The 16,839-nt window shown below is 38.8% G+C and overlaps 1 protein-coding gene across 1 annotated transcript in view; it reads left to right on the top strand.

Moving 5' to 3' along the window:
- ctnna2 (catenin (cadherin-associated protein), alpha 2) overlaps window positions 1-16,839 on the top strand; it is a 340,484-nt gene that overhangs the window by 227,259 nt on the left and 96,386 nt on the right. The window lies entirely within an intron of this gene.

Below are 16,839 nucleotides of genomic sequence, written 5' to 3'. Positions count from 1 at the left end.
AGTTGCCTAATAATTATGCACAGTAATAGTCACCTGCACACACAAATATCCCCCTAAAATAGCTAAAACTAAAAACAAACTAAAAACTACTTCCAAAAACATTCAGCTTTGATATTAATGAGTGTTTTGGGTTCATTGAGAACATGGTTGTTGTTCAATAATAAAATTATTCCTCAAAAATACAACTTGCCTAATAATTCTGCACTCCCTGTACATTTATTGAAAAAACATCCCCAGAGATTTTTATTGTGAAGACTAAAGGTTTGTACTAGTAGGCCGTTATTTCTAACTGATTTTCAAACCAGCAAAACGGTGTTAACATAAAATCGTGTGCTCCGAGTGTGATCCCTGCCCAACAAAGAGCAGCTCCACGATTAAAAATGCAGTCAGAGTTGTTTCAGTGCAAACTACACTTGCTCTGTTGATTACAGTGAAAGAACATGTCACCAAACAACAGTGTCAGTTACAGAGTGGCTCTTTCATGTGTTTTTAATGTTTTTTTTTTTTCTTTCTTCAAAGACTGAAGATCTGAAGATAATGTCATCTTAAGCCTTTACTGCCACTCATTGCTTAGTCACAGGCAGCACAGGACAGAGTCAGGGTCACATTGGGCTAAGTTAGGTGATCTTCTACAGCACTTGATAAAATTACACTGACATCAGCTTAGTAGTTAAACACTGTAATCTTGCACTCAAGTATTTGAGTGTGCTTGTGCTTGTGTGGCTGCGCGCACGAGCTGGTGTGTGTACTGTTTTCATGTTATGTCAGGGTGATAACTTTATTTATCTACCACTCAAATTTCTTTTCCAATATAAAATAACATTTTAGGCTATATTAAACACCAGGCTTGTTAAGTGCGTCTTTACTGGAAAGTCTTTACTAATCATTTTGCACAGTTTTACTTGATTTGCTAAATCTTGTTCTTGAAATATTTTAGGTGGAAATGTAATTTATTGTAGGCGGCAAGAACCAATAAAAGGTGTCTGTTTAGAAAGGGATTCTTTTCCTTTCTTAGTATGGGCGATGATGACTAATGAAAATTGTAATTTATGAATTTCCAACGTTCGAGTTTATAAACAATACTCTGGTCAAGGCAAATAAAAGGTTGACTATACAAACTGCATTAGTGGCTCTAAAGTGTAGTTGTTCACACATTTATCTGTCCAGTGAAAGATCCCTTGTTCGATCCCTGGAGGAGACACAAATCCATTGGGGGTCATTCCAAACAAACGGAGCCATTCGCTGTGTCGACCTCTTGTGAAGTCAAAATTAGCTTATACAAACCACAACGGGGGAATGTTTGATAGATAACCCCTTTGTTTCAAACAGCAGTTGTCATAATTGTATCAAGGTATAGATCTATTTCACTGGTAGGTGTAAATTGACGTTGGATTTTATATCACAGTGATTTTATTTCAGGGGTCAGAGTGTAACAGTTGTTGACATGTGGAGCAAATGACACCATTGCTGTTGTGCACGTTTGTATGAGTGTATGGATGTGTGGGGATATTTATCTCGTTGTCTCTCTGGTTATTTATTTATTTTTTTTCTCATATGTTTTACATAGTATATATCAGTCATAAATCAAGTTACCACAGTCAATGGAAATGTGTGCAGAATCCACTTCACTCAGTATATCTGTACCTGCAGGGAAGCAAACATTAGTAAGCCACACTCTGGAGACATCAGACTGGTGTCAAAACTCAGACAGCAGGAGCAGAGAAATTAGTGCGCTCTATCTATGCTGCAACTGATTATTAATGTGGATAACAGCGCTTTAGATGTAGCCTCTAGCACTCACAATCCATAGGTGAATCGAATTGCCTCTATGCTCTTAATGTGCACTGTCTTGTAAGCAGTGCAAGTATTTTATTATTCTCCTCAGCTGTGTTGCACCTGAAGTTATAAAGCTATCATTTATCCAGGGGGAGAAAAAATGTGATTACAATTTGAAAACAATTATTGTAGCCTTGTTACAAAGCCCTAATTGACGTGAATCTTTTTAGATGAAAACAGCTACTGGTTTAACATGGATAATATTTATAAAGTAGACAACAACTGGGACGATAAATTCTTTGACCATATTGATCTTAGATCTCTGCCTTTATTGTGATGTCAGGTTAAATATGCTGAATGAATTTACACAATTGGAGCTCTGTTGAGGTGACTAAATTTGTCCACTTGCAGATAGACAGACAGGTACAGCTGCCAAACTGACATTTTGCACACCATAAAAACACATACACACGCATAAAAAAACCCCACAGTCGCCAACAATTGCAACTGTTAAGAAAATGGCTCAGATTATGTCTGTATTAGGCCATCTACCATTAAACATTGTTTTCATAGTGAAACTACCTGTGTCTAGTCTGCTAATTGGTCATTTATTTAGTGAACTATGTCCAGAGTGATGTGCCAAAACAACATGAAAATGGCTAAATCTGCCATTATTATTTTCTCTCTTTGAAGTTGGCCGACAACAAAACAGTCCAAAAAAAGCAGCAAAACATAGCCTAAAGCTTGGATTAGATGGAAGAACATCTACCTCTTGCTGATAATATCTGTCCACAGACAGACAGGTAAACATACTGTAAACACTTGCCAAGTATCCCAGAATGCTGTGTGTGATGGTTCCCGCTAAAGTAGGTACTTCCAAGACTGTATGCATCTCCGTGATGATGTACACACAGGCAGACTCACCACGTGAAAGCAAGACTGGAAGTTAATTCTTTGATTTTTGTCTGGTTTACGAGTTTTATTCATTTTAGTTTCAATACAAGTGTTTTTTAACATACTTATTCAGCTGTTTTAGCCTTAAAACACCATAAAAATTGTTTGTTTTTTTAATGTTGCATTATGTCACTCACCTCACCCCTTGACCTTATTTTCCTCTTATGTACACTTGATAACACACATTTAGATAAAAGGACTTTCGAAACGTTGCAAGCGAATACTGCAATCTCACGTATCTTGCCTGACTAAAACTATTAAATTCAGCAGTAATGATTTGTATTGTGCACTATCAAAATGTTAGTTCTGTCCTGTTAATGTGCTTTGTGTCAAATTTATTGCACCACTCAACCCTTAGAAGCCAACATAATTTCTCATCTTCCAGCAATCATGACATGATGTATACCAACCACAAGCACAATGTACAGATAACTAGGGAGTATGGCAGATCTGTGCAATGTGACATTACATGCTGACACCCCCCCCCCCCAAGCCCCACTCAATAGAAGGAAAAAATACAATAGTTATCACATCATAAGACCAGTGGATTCAAAACTGCACCCTTGATTAATATGCAGAGTGCTGTCTCTGGCAGCAGACAATGGCAGCTAAATCCTCTGACAAGAAGAAAAATTCACAGCCTCGCTTCCTCTCCGCCGTCTCTGTGCTCGCGTGCATTTATTCGTGTCTTGTGCACACTGTCTAACTGCTTAAAAATGTTTTGCATGATTGACTTTCTCCCGCTCAGTAATGTCAACCCTAGATGTCTGTAAGAGAATCAAAATCACCATTTATTTACAAAGCCATGTACCCGTTGACAACCCACTAAAGATTAAATGAATTCAAAGTTAAAGACCTTCGGTTTTAGGGAGTCATTTTAATATGCAAACACCTATATGCGAGCACGCTGACCTTTACGAAACACTAGCCCAGCATCATCAACCACTCGAACCAAGCCGTCTCGGTATCGGCGTGATTCATCGAGTCGTTCTTCTATCAATTCCAGGCTCTCGCAGCTGCCCACCTGCACCAGAGCCTTGTCTACCAGACGGGCCATGCATAATTAAGATGATAACCCACAACAGAGACCTGACCCTGTCACAGCATTGAAAATAAGTCTGACCAGCCCAGGGGCACACTTCACCCTCTATGTTATGCTCAGAAAGTTCCTATTTGGCCTCTCCCAAGCTACCACAACTTATTGCTTGACAGTTTGCTGAACTGTTTTAATACAATTTTAGAATAAATAAATAAATAAATAACCTGCACACCTATCCTTATTGTCTGTTTAAATATGTGAAAGGTCTCTACTTTACAGACTTCTTAAATATAATGAAATCAATATTGTGACTTTGACCAGAAACTGTACTTAACAAAAAAAAAGTTAATTAGGTTTCACAGAGATTATAAGCCTCTTGTTGCATATATTAAGTATAATTTAGGTGGTATTGGGTTTGGAATACCAAACCCAATATGCAGCATTGTCTGAAATATGCAGCATTGTCCAAAAATGACATTCTACACTGAAAGCGTAATCAAACCTATGGAGATATGGACCATGGGCTCCATTCACACCATTTGCTATGACGTTTTCTTTCTTTAACCATGGAGGAAGTGATGTCTTTGCTGCACAAAACCAATGTTTTTATAGACAAAGAGTTGCCAAGCTCACATAAATAAAGGTCCATCATATGTAAATAAAAGACTGGTGCAGAATGCCCTTGTTTCCACAGCTGAATCAATTTATCAGTCTGTGATCACATCAGTGCTCATTTAGATGTTGTGCGACAGTTTAATAAATCAACTCTAGAGAGGTTCATATGTCTCTCCAAGTGTTTGAATCTGTGCCATTTCCAAGACGCTTTGATAAATGACGGCCAATATTTTCAAGGGTGATGTCTACATATCATTTCCTGAAAATAGTGGTTGGGCTCCAACAACTGTAACCATTGTAGGAATACATTTTATAAGTCAGCTTAAGGAAGAGAATGGATGTCCTCTGAAAAGACATCAATCTCTAAACACCCACCATGACAGTAAGTCCTTTCCCCCAATCCATCCTCACACAGTGCAGTTATATCATGTCTGGATATTCTGTGGCTTTACTGTTTTTATTTTTATTTTTTTATCTTCTTTTTTTATTTCTTGCAGCTAATAGCAACAACTCTGTTAGTGGCTTGCTCTGGTGCCTGGCTAGACTCACAAAGCCTACATTAAAGGACAGTGGGAGAGATAATCATTCCACCAGTGCAGCCAGCTTTTGCGATCTTTGAAGTTGTTGCTTGCTCAATCATTACAGCAAGGAAACACCCTGTTGTCTTGCTCTATACAGTGTATCGGTTTATATTTACACAGTTACTGTCTCAACAGCAGACTCAGATACAATAGCAGTTGGTATGTCTGTATTATCACACTATCATTAGCTAGTTTGTATTTGATCTGCTGTCAGACCTGAGGCCGTTCTTTCTTTTTCTTTTTTTCCTTTTCTTCCCCCTGTTTTTCCAAACTGTCCTAATCCCTGATTAGTGCCACCTACGGTGCTGCAGTGCACCCACAGGAGCAGTTTGAGTCATCATTAGCCTGGTTCACAAAAATGTGCATATCACTCTGTGTCCCTTGCTAACCACCAATTTTACACTGAAGGCAAAGAGCAGCTGGCTCTGGAGAATTGTTGTTGTGTAACCTGAGTGTTTTTCTTTGGCTGCTGTGTCACCTGAATTACCCAGCACCACTCACCGACGCACCCGCCTCTCTTACCTAACAGCGGAGGGGAATAATTACTTGATCCCCTGCTGAAATTGTAAGTTTGATCACTTACAAAGAAATGATTAGAATATCAATCAAAAACCCAGAATGAAACACACATTACATAAAAGTAAGGATGTTTCTTGTAGTCGGTCACCAGGTTTGCACACATCTCAGGAGGGATTTTGGCCCACTCCTCTTTGCAGAAACTCAGAAACCATGTCACCGCTGTGCTTGCCAGGATGGCTTTCTCTACCAAGTACCAAGTCATGCATTGCTGGAAGATCAAATGCTTATTTCGCTAAATGACATGCAAATCAATTTATAACTTTTGTGTGATTTTTGGATTTTTGGTTGATATTCTGTCTCTTTCTATTAAAATTAAACTCTGATTAAAATTGGAGACTGCAGGGGATCCAAGTAATTATTTCCCCAACTGTACCTTCACTTTACCTATGCGGCTCATTTGTTTGAGCAAACGTGTGAGTGATGGAATGGAAACCAAACACATCTGCGTTTGAAAAAACTTGTTTTCACGTCAGTCACTTCAGGTTTCTGGAGCTACCTCTTCGACTTGTCGTCCTGTACTCGACACTGTATATTTAAAAGGTCACAGAATGGTGGGTTTGACAGTTGGGAACGGTGAGCGGAACGAGGCCATCAGCAAGTGTGACGGTGGACAATGTCTAGACACAACAATCTGCTTCCTTATTTCTCTGCCATTGCACTTTTTTCCATTGACTTGGTACCTATACCCTGCATTTCCAGTATACAGTCTTATACTAATCTCTGTTTTGTAGTATCATATATTCTCAGAACTCTTATGTTAAAAGTAGCTGTAACTGGAATATGTCTGTATTACATGATAGCCATAGGCAAACCTAGTAGTAGTGGGATTTTGACAGAGACTAGAGCCTGATTTGCAATTTAATTCACCATTGTTTGGTCTGATTTACTATGGAGGAGTGAAGAATGGAATGATGCAATGCAGGAAAGGAAATTTATGATGAAACTGGGTTATGTATTGAGGTATTAATAACAGGTCCTTGAACCGGACCGACCTATAGCGCTGTGTTGTGGGTGTTCTAGCTGCTCTGTAGTATTGGTTTTACGTTGGAAGCTTAAAACTAAAAAAAAAACAACAGTAAAAAAAACAAACCCACGTACTTCCAGACAGCCGCATCACGGTTGTGTATGCATGTATAGGCAAGTGTGCGTGTGTGTGTGATAAATTGACTTTTTCAGCTCTGCAGTGAAACAAAAGTACATCAATGATACTCAAACCTTCTTCTCACCCCATTGACTCGCTTTTTTTCTCTTTACCACAGCCTTGCTCTCAGAGATATCGCACCGCTCTCTTATTTTCTCACCCTCTCTAACCTATTCTCAGCCTCTCCCTCCCTTCCTTCTCTTCTCTCCTGCTGCCCTTCCTTCAGTCCCTCCCTCGCAAAACTACTTGCTATTCAGTTCAGGGAGGCTGCAGGCAGCATTGCTCTAGCTCCCCATACTGCTGCTGCAGGACTAGACTTTTTTATTCCCTACTCTCTCTCTTTCTGTCTGATAACCAGACATTTCCCCTCACTCCTTTTCTTATTCTCCTGAAACTATGCACCTAAAACCTTGGCTTACGGCCCAACGCACTTAATATTTAACCCTCAACGTTCCGCTGCTTCTACTTGTTTCCTTTTTTCCTTTTTTGGGGCGGTTGTGTTTTGAAGAGTGCATTTCACACTGTACATAGACATACGTGTCTTTTCAAATAGACAAACCTTTTTGGAAACAACACAAGAGTCCAATATCTTCCCATGCTGGGTAGATCTTGCCAGGATGTCATAAGTATTTTATTCACTTCAGAGCCCTCAACAACCCCTGTTATAATTTGACATCACCTTTCCTGTTACCAGCTCAGCCGCTGACTGACTTTTTTTGGGAAAATGGACAGTGATAGTTCAGAGCTTCACAGTGTCGTTGGACTGCATCTGACTAAATGGAAATGGATAATAAAATCTTAATGGCATCTGTAGACTATGGCTGTAAAGGCCACATAAGGTCTGAATTTTCTAGAACAAGCTTATGACTATCAGTTTATTAGCTTGGTTGAGCTTGTAATAGATTCATTCAATCATACATACCCCTAATGTGTGTTCCTTAAAACCAAATCAGTTTATGTGTTTACACTCTTTATTTTAATGTGCTTTGTTCACATCTGGCTGTCGAACAAAGTGCACAGCGAGGTAATAAACTTGCAACCAGATATCCTTTCTTTCCTGCCTCTGCGTGTTTGTTTTTGTTTTTTTAATGGCACCACCTCTGTCTTTGTTGTGTTTTTGCTTCCCTGACCCCAAATTTTCATTTACATCAAGTTACAATGTTATTTGTGTACCTTAAAAAGCTAGGCTGTGCAGTGTTAAACTGAGGATTGTCCTCATGCCCCGAGTGGTTTAAGATGCACACCAGCTTGTGCCCTTTGCTGCATGTCATCCTCATTTCTCTGTGTCAGTGTGTATTTTTAGTGTGTCTTTTCAAAGGAATAACAATGCAGCAATCATTTATGGAGACAAGCCTGGGAGCTCTAGTGAATTTAGCTTTAAAAAAAAACTTTGTTGAGCTCTGTAGTTCTTCATGAAGTCTCTGAATTTAGTGTTTGTGTAGCATCCATCAAACAATTAACATTTAGCCTTTCACACAGGGCGTTAATACTTCCTTCTGTGTTTGCTCCATCCCAGACAAACTGTTCATTTCATACTTACGATGCACTTGATGATAAGCCAGATGCTTCCTCTCATGCACAGCCTGCTTGACCACAGATGCTAATAGCCAGTGACAGGCCCACAGTCTAAACATGAGCCAGTGTAATGAGAGGAGTAAGCAAACGGCATCAACCATTAAACATAAGAGGGCTTGCGCCAGAAGGCACTCCAGCTCCTCCTCAGGCAGTGCCCTCCTAGGCTGCATTAACTGTAACTGACAAGAGACTGCCAAGATAAAACAGCACAGTTATAGATACTATGGTTAACCATGTGAGAGGAGAAGAGACTTGAAGCTCTCATATAAGGACTGCATGACAGGTTGGGAGTCTCGTACTGTCTGCCCAAAGGGTTAGAATGAGAACTTTACTCACTGCTTCATTCTCCCAAAGCAAATGGTTTACGAAGTGTGTGTGTGTGTGTTTACTGTTTAGTATTGTACTGAATTTGATCATTGACCATTTATCTGACATGCTCATCAAGAGCGTGACAAAAAACCCTTTGTTTAATCATAAGTAATTGGTTAAGCAACTGTATGATCCAGATTTTTTGTTAATCTAAAATAAAATTAATTATAGATGAGACAGTAATTTACCTAAGCATTGTGTAGACCCTCCTCAAAATGATAACTGATGTGTATAATTAGTGAAACATAACAGATAATGGGTAACATGAAGCCGACAGGGATTCAAGGACTAAGAGCCGCTGCCTTGGGTCATTATTGAATTCATTAAGCCTCATTTATTAAAAAAGAAAAAAAAGACAGGTTAGTGTTTGAACCTATGCGCTTGTCTTTACAGACATCACTTAGTGTGCAGCTCATCTATTAATCAGAGCTTCCAGCAAGTCTTTCTTTTCCTTTTTTATTTCAATTTGGTATCATTTCAGCATCAGTTAGTGTAGAAAAAAAAAAACTTACCTGAGACTGTCACAAGAATAGCTGAAGCATGTAAAATTTCTGCAAGACAGGGAGTAAATAAAATGTGTCCAGTCAGTATCATTGAAATTATGTATGTTGTGCAATGCAGCTCACCAACCTGCAGTGGTGGGAACACAAACAGCCACTTTCCTTCTGAGTGAACTGTGGGGGCAGACTTCTACTACTACCTACTTTGCATAGGATAAACTTTTATTGACTATCCATATTTTCAGTTTTTTCTTTGTCCAATTTTTTTTCCTGTCTGTCTTTTTTGTGTACTGAACTTTCTTCATTATGTTGTTTATTTAGTCAGAGCTTTTCTAGGACATAATTTGAAATGTACAACTTGTAATTTTTTTTTAAAAAAAGAAAACATTCAAATGGAAAAAAACTGACAAAGAAATAACAATATGACTCATCCTTCATCTGAATTAATGCATCAGAAATTCTAAAACATTTTCTTTTTTTGTTGTTGTTTTTTTTCCCACATGACAACAATTTGCTTGCATATTAGAATTTCAGGAACATTTTATATAAAGACCTTTGTCCACATTATATGCCTGAATGAGATAAAAACCTTTAATGCGCATTTTTTCAATGGGCCAACAACAAAACTGCATAATAGAAAAAAACTAGACTACAGTTTAATGACAAGAGCTGTGTCTTTTCATATGCATAAGAAGCATGATTGCAGACAATGTTTCCCTCATTTTCTAAAGAAAAGCGGCTGAATTATTCACTCCAATTTACCTGTGGTGTCAATATGCGAACGGTCGCCTGTCTGTCTGTCTCTATGCGTTAGCCTTGTGATAAACTTGGATAGGTTCCACGGTCTGCATGATAAGCAGCAGGTGATGGATGAACGGTATAACAAAAGGGCATACCACCTTCACATATGCTCCTAACTTTTTTGGTTGACCTTTAACCCCCCCGGAACAATTTTCAGGTAACTGACCTGTTTGAGTCTGTGTGCAGAGACATTTGAAAATATATGGTCACATGCAGACTGTTAATATTTACTGATGTGCTTCAGGACTGAATTTTGCCTGTATTATGTACCTAGTAGTTTAATGCGAGTTTAGAGGCTTTAATGAGATTATGATATGAGATCTTTTTCTGCACAGCATAGCTCTATCATCTTATTTAAAACGAGTAAAAAGAAAATTCTAATCGGAACGACTGATCTCGAAGTATCCTTTTTTAGCTGTCGGCATTGTAGTGTGTTTTCTTTTTGGGTATCCTGTAATCAAACTATCTGATAGCTGCCGCTGCACCTCTTTAAGATGTACTTAGTGAGAACAAGTCAAATTGGCCCATCTGTGGCACTACGGCTGAGGGAGCACAACTTATCTTAATGAGGATCGAGCTACCCATTATATGCTGGTAACCCGACCAACATGTTACCACTATTATCATCCCCCACCCCTGGCTCTCGCAGACACAAAACATTTTCTCACCCCCTCATTATCAGCTCGCCTCCCCCTTTAAGCCTGCTGCAGACAGTGTAACCACATTGGACAGTAATTGTACCTCTCGCTCCTGCCTAATTGAATTGACAAGGAGCCGGAATTGATATCATTTAACACATTGATCTTGGGAGACAATGAGACACAATGCCTAATGCCCCCACCCCTTCCACCTGACTTCTATTTTCTTCCCTCTGATTCATCTTCCCATTCCTTTGATTTGCCATGTTATTGCCTATGAATTACCATATTCAATCCTCATCTCTTTCACCAGCCATCGAGTTTGGGATTCTTTTTCCATTGTCATTTTAGTTTTTTTTATTGCATTTGTTTGAAGGGAGGAGCAGAGAACAAACAAGAAAAACTATGTAGTTCATTTAATACGTGAATGCAGTCACCCTGTCTTTTTGAATGGCTTTGGAAACTATTGACCACCTGCATTTTCTTTATGTCTGCTCATTTCTTTGTTTCCTAGAATAAAAGCTTTGGTCATTTATTCAGTTATTGCTCAAAAAATGTCATAAAATAAACATACACAACAGTTTGGCCTCAGGAAATCAAAGACCAACAACATAAAATGTATTTTCCCTCAATTCTGCCAAAAACATTAACTTACAAATGCAGGCAGTAGACCTCTGTATGTGATATAAATACATACAGTCAAATTTCAGCCTTGCATCTTTTTTTTAACATTTCAAAGTAACCATAAAAAAAAGGAAAGTCTGTCACATCCTTTCGTGCGTTATTCGGGTTATATGAGACTATTACAGCTGTGATCTCACCCTTATCTTAGACATTAGTATAGCCAAAGGTTCCCTGATTAGACATATAATGCACATGAAACTTCTTCTATGTCTCAGTTGCATAACAAATAGAGTCCAGGTGTTGACCAGGTGTTAGCCTCAGTGCTAACATCTTCTACGTAGAGTCTTGGATTTAAGGATATCAGATTGGAATTATGAGTCCTTATAAATAAACTTTAGCAATGCATGTACTTTCAATGTCTGTCTTTGCTCTGAAAATTGGATTGGTTTGTGTGAGTCATGTCTCAATCGCTGTAACTTTCAAGGGATTTTAGAAGAGGCATTATCAGGTGTGTGAAAGTGCAAAAGTTTGCAAAAGCAGCCTGTCTGTGGTGAGACAAATTGTCTTATTGTGTCTCATCATGAACTGAAGAACATTAATGAGACAAATTGTCTCATCAGAGAGTGGGCATCATACAAAGCCCACACCAGTAGCACGCTTTAGAGTCAAATAGAAGACACCAATAGAAACATCTACAACTTCCTAAAAAAGGCAACAATTGGGAAAAAATGAGGATAAAAACATTATACGAACACGATGCATGGTTTAGAGACAATTTACTTTTTTAATCGCCTGACGAGGGGGTGTTCAATCAATCCATGTCAGAAATGTGAATGAGGTTTATAGTGAAAGAGGAAAACTGTGGTGAAAGGACGTGCTATGAGTTTCTAATCCAGTGTGTTTAATAAAGGCATTAGAGCACAGCGGTGTGTGTGTGTTATGATGTTTAGTAACACTGTGCTTGACTGGGTATGATCAGTCCACATTTTATAAGAATTCAGCGGAGATTAGAAAAAAAGCTTTTTCTTGCTACCATATATGTCTTATTCCTTTGTAACAGCGTTGAAGGTCAGGCAGTGCTCTGAAACATTTGTGGTGCACTGCACTACTCAATTACACACTTACTGTGAAAAAGCCAGCAAGAGTGAACATGCTTGCAGCTCTCAGCCTTTCCACCAGAACACATAACCATAGTCTTCTGGAGCTGGAAAGAATAACTCCACTTGCTCTGCCTCCACTACCCCACATACACTAGATGCTTATTTCTGTCCTCCTCTCACCAACAGAGAATGAATGAGTGCACACCAGGGGGTGCAGAATAATGGATGGGGGACAGTTGGGAACATTGTTGCCAAAGCACCATGGGGAATTGTGTTTACCAGAAAACCAAACATGCACATTTCATTATGTGGCGGTCAAAAACTAAGCAATCAATGTTGCTATATTGGCGACAATTCAATCAACATCCAAATGTGTTGTCAAGCTTTTAATGGTCGTGAATGTGCACTGTTGCCTACACTACAGGGCACACCTGGACGAGAATGGAGGAAAGTCAAATAGATTTTCAGATAAACACAGTAGATACATAAATCCCATATTGTGACTCAGGCGGTTTTAACCACTCGTATGCACGCACATAGCAAAGGTCGCAGTTTTGACTGAGCTGAGCTGAGTATGAGCCCGACACATCGGCTAACCTATGATTCATCATCGTGGGACCGCCTTGTATATAAAGTTTGTGATGAGGAATTCATGCGTAGTCTTTTTAATTGGGTGTTTTATGTTTTTCAGAAAACATGAGCAATAAATTTTTCATCTCAAGTTGAGGAAGCTTTGACATATTAAAGCGGAAGAGTAATTAAAGGATAAGGGACGCATATTTTCAGTAATGGTCTTTTTCACTTATTGTAGTTGTCAAAAGTGTCGTTGCTGCATCCGTCTTGAAGATTCAAGATCACACAAAACGCTGTAGGAGCCTTAAGAAAATACTCTGCTGCTGCTTAGCTGTCAGTAAGAGCTCAAATATGCGCGTTTAGATTTTCGTAACTTTACCTGACATCACTGTTCTGTTTTAATCTTCTTTACTAAGATTAAACAGTTCAGAGATCTGAGCAATAAAACATCTGAGATTTCCAGTTCTAGTAAATAACATGGTTTGGTTTATCAGTGTGCCTGTTCATCAGATGACTGTTTAGCGAGGGCGTTTACAGTATTTGCACCATGATGATGTTTCTCTTTCACTTCAGTTTGTCTGTTAATGTATTATAATACAAATATTTTTGAAGTGTCCTTAGAAAGGCTCCAGTTAAACGCCTTTTTATTTTTGATGGTGTGCGTTTATAATCCTGCACGTCCCTCTGGAGCCTTAATGACACATTAGGCTCTTCAGGCAAAACAATGACTAATGCTGTCGTGTCCTCTTCTCTGTACATTAACATGAAAACGTGAGGGCACGTGTAAGGGTCTAGTAATAGAAGGAAACTCTGCTGTCTTCATTTCCTCCCCTCCCCTTATATCAATCAGAAAACTGGTTAAAAGCCATTTTCAGAGCAATATTTGCAAATATAATAAAACTGCAAGCACGTCAGATAGCCAGGTTAGGGCCAGATAGAATCTCAAACATGATGTTAAAATTATATGTGCCAGTTTGCTTCTTGTCAGTTTCAGATATTGCACTGCAAAACTCCAGAATGCAGCATTGTGTGATTGCTGTTTGATAAGAAAGAGACTAACTATAGTCTAAGCTTGGACATAAATTACTCTTTTTTTTTTTTTAAGCTTAACATCTATATGAGCAAAAACCTTTGGCTAAGAGCAGGTGATAGATTAGACAGAAAATCACGCTGGGAATTATGTTTGTTTGGCTATAAACACATCAGTTGGCTCACAGATATGTGAACTCTCCATAGCAGCGGTCCCCAACCTTTAAGGTGTCGCGGATAAATACAACAAAATAAAACTATACCAGTACCGAAAAAAAGAAAATTTATTCATAACACACGTGAAAAGACCCAGGAAAACTGAGTTAACGATAAAAACGATAACAAAATAACGCTGAAAACCGATAAAAACCCTGAAAAGCATACATTTCACACCTGAGCCTCAACTCTCGCGGCCCGGTACAAAACGACTCACGGACCGGTACCCGTCCGAGGCCCGGGGGTTGGGGACCGCTGCTCAATAGCACGTGTCCACAACAAAAATACATGTTGAACTTTGAGTCTGACAAATCCCAAAAAGAAAACACTACATGATCATGGTTGTTTGTCTTCAAGTTGGTATATTTCTGAATGTCAAGTCTTCTGTGAGGCCTGGAGAAAAGAATTTGAGTCGCACAAGTTGCTTTTAACTTCCAGCGCATGGTGCCTGCTCACTACAAATGTAACATAACTACACTAAAATAGCTACCAGAGCTCATGTACTGCCCCGTTGTGCTTCCAGTGCATAGGTTCATAATATCAGTCTTTTTTCGGTTCCTCTGTTGTTCAGCAAAGGAGGCCGTGTTGTAACTAAACTATAATTTTATAACCCGATAGCCACTGAAAGTAAGAATCAGTGTTTACCTTGAGAGCAGTTTATCGTGGGGTGAGTGTCTGATGTGAGCTTTTTTACTTCCCTGGATATAAACGCTGAGTTGACACAGTAAAGAGAATACTAAAGTCAAGTTATCTTTGTAAGTGTCTGAGCTACTGTTAGCCACCCGAACAGCTTCAGTGCTGTTTGCATTGATTCTATAAGCCTCTTAAACTAAAGTCTCTCTAGAAAAATAGATTCTATATATGTAGATTTAGAATTTATAGACATGGGACAGGACCAATTGTACCAGAGGTTTGCAGTTTTTTAAAATATGTAACGAGAATGAGACAACATAGGATTTTAAAAATCAAACCATAGATGCATCTACTTACAGTCTCAGTTTGAATTTCAGTGACCTTGACCTCAGTATACCAAGTGTTCCTCTATTAGGAGACTAAGGACCTGAGCACTGGTGGCCACCAGTATTTTTCAAATTTATCTGTCTTTAAACTATAAACCAGCAGGTAGAAACTAAAATCTTGGCTTAGAAATCTGCTGCCTACACCTGAAGTGCTGGAAAGCTTTCTGTTGCCTTTAAGAGGCCTTTAAGTTGACAGACTTGAGACTTGCACAATTGGTTGCACATTCATTCGCACGTTGCGCATTCCCTTGAAGTTGGTTGCTTGTCGATATTCCACAAACCAGTTGCCTAGATGCTTAAAGTCTGAGTGTCATTCACTGTCTGTGGTGGTCTCTGGTCACCACATTGATGCAAATAGCTTCCAGTTAACTGATACTTTGTTTCAAAATTGAGTTGCACTCTGGTGATTTTAAAGCCTACAATTCACATCAAACCATTATGTGACCACCTCTCTACCCCAGCCCCAGTGCCCTATGGAAGAGGCATTGTCATCCTTAAAGACACCACTCCCATCCAAATCAAACTGTTTCATCATAAAATAAAGGACTCAGACTGAGGAAATACCCTCCACAGCATAATAGAACCACTGGGTCCCCTCACTGCAAGATCCAAGGGTTCAGGTTTTCCTTTAATTCATTACATGTTTGTTTGTCGATGGGTGGCATTATGCTCCACTTCGTTATCAAAAGGGCAAAAAAAGCAACGCTGAGATAAGGAGGCAGTCTCGTGGAGCAGTACAATCAAAGTAGCCCTTTTTTATTTGACTCATTTTGTACTGGAGTGGTCAGTGTTTTTCCCCCAAAATCCTCTTATGAAGCAGACATAAATGAATTGAACTTCATGTGATCACATGTACGTTTTCCTTCAAGGATAATTTGGGCCTTGATGCTGGCAGAACTGTCAGATGGTTGCCTGGCAACAATACAAATAATATTTTACGCTGGTGTTGCTTTGACAGAAGATGACTATGTCTTACAATCTGTTGATCATCCTGCTAACCCCTCTTTTTTTTTTTAATAACTTGACAAAAAAATGTGAATAAAAGGAGCCGTGTGAAGGATTTCTACAAACAAATTTGGCTTTGTTTTGTTTTTCTCCTGTTAACTTGTTTGCATACAGCATGAATCACACCATTCAGTAAACAACAGGACAGGTTTCAAACGCGAGACACATTTTTTTCTCATTTGTCAGTTGTCAAAATAAAGGGGCCTAGTAATTACCAAGAATGAATATTTGTTCTTTTAGTTTAAAGAGTGATGGCTTTTGACTCCACATAATAGCTGATTGAAAGGTATTAAAAACATGAAATTCTTCACTTTTAAGGAACATTTATGTTTTTCTTCATTTCCCAATTGTTACTTGGAATAAGTTTGTTTCTTATTCTTTTAGTGACACCTGTTGAGTGCATATTTTTAATAAAGCAATAACCTTTATTTATTTTAATCATAATAACTTCCAAACCAAGCTGCCATTGAGAATCGGAGAGAAAAACTGGACATTCGCTGTATGCATTTACCTAAAAATGCCTTTCTAAGCAAAAACGGTTAATGCTTTAAATGAACAAGCAGTGACATGTAACTGAAGGTGGAGCGGCTTGCTTAACCACGTTTTTCGATGAACACAGTTGGCATATTGAGTCATAGTAGCTTAGCAACTTTAACTAGTTGATTGGTATGCTGTTACTGGAAAGCATGGAAGTCTAAAACAGCA

The sequence above is a fragment of the Rhamphochromis longiceps genome, linkage group LG6 (assembly GCF_057381845.1).
Source record: "Rhamphochromis longiceps isolate RC_006_pf linkage group LG6, R_longiceps_female_GT1.1, whole genome shotgun sequence".
In the NCBI taxonomy this organism is placed as follows: domain Eukaryota; kingdom Metazoa; phylum Chordata; class Actinopteri; order Cichliformes; family Cichlidae; genus Rhamphochromis; species Rhamphochromis longiceps.
This window is presented reverse-complemented; position numbering and strand designations above follow the sequence as displayed.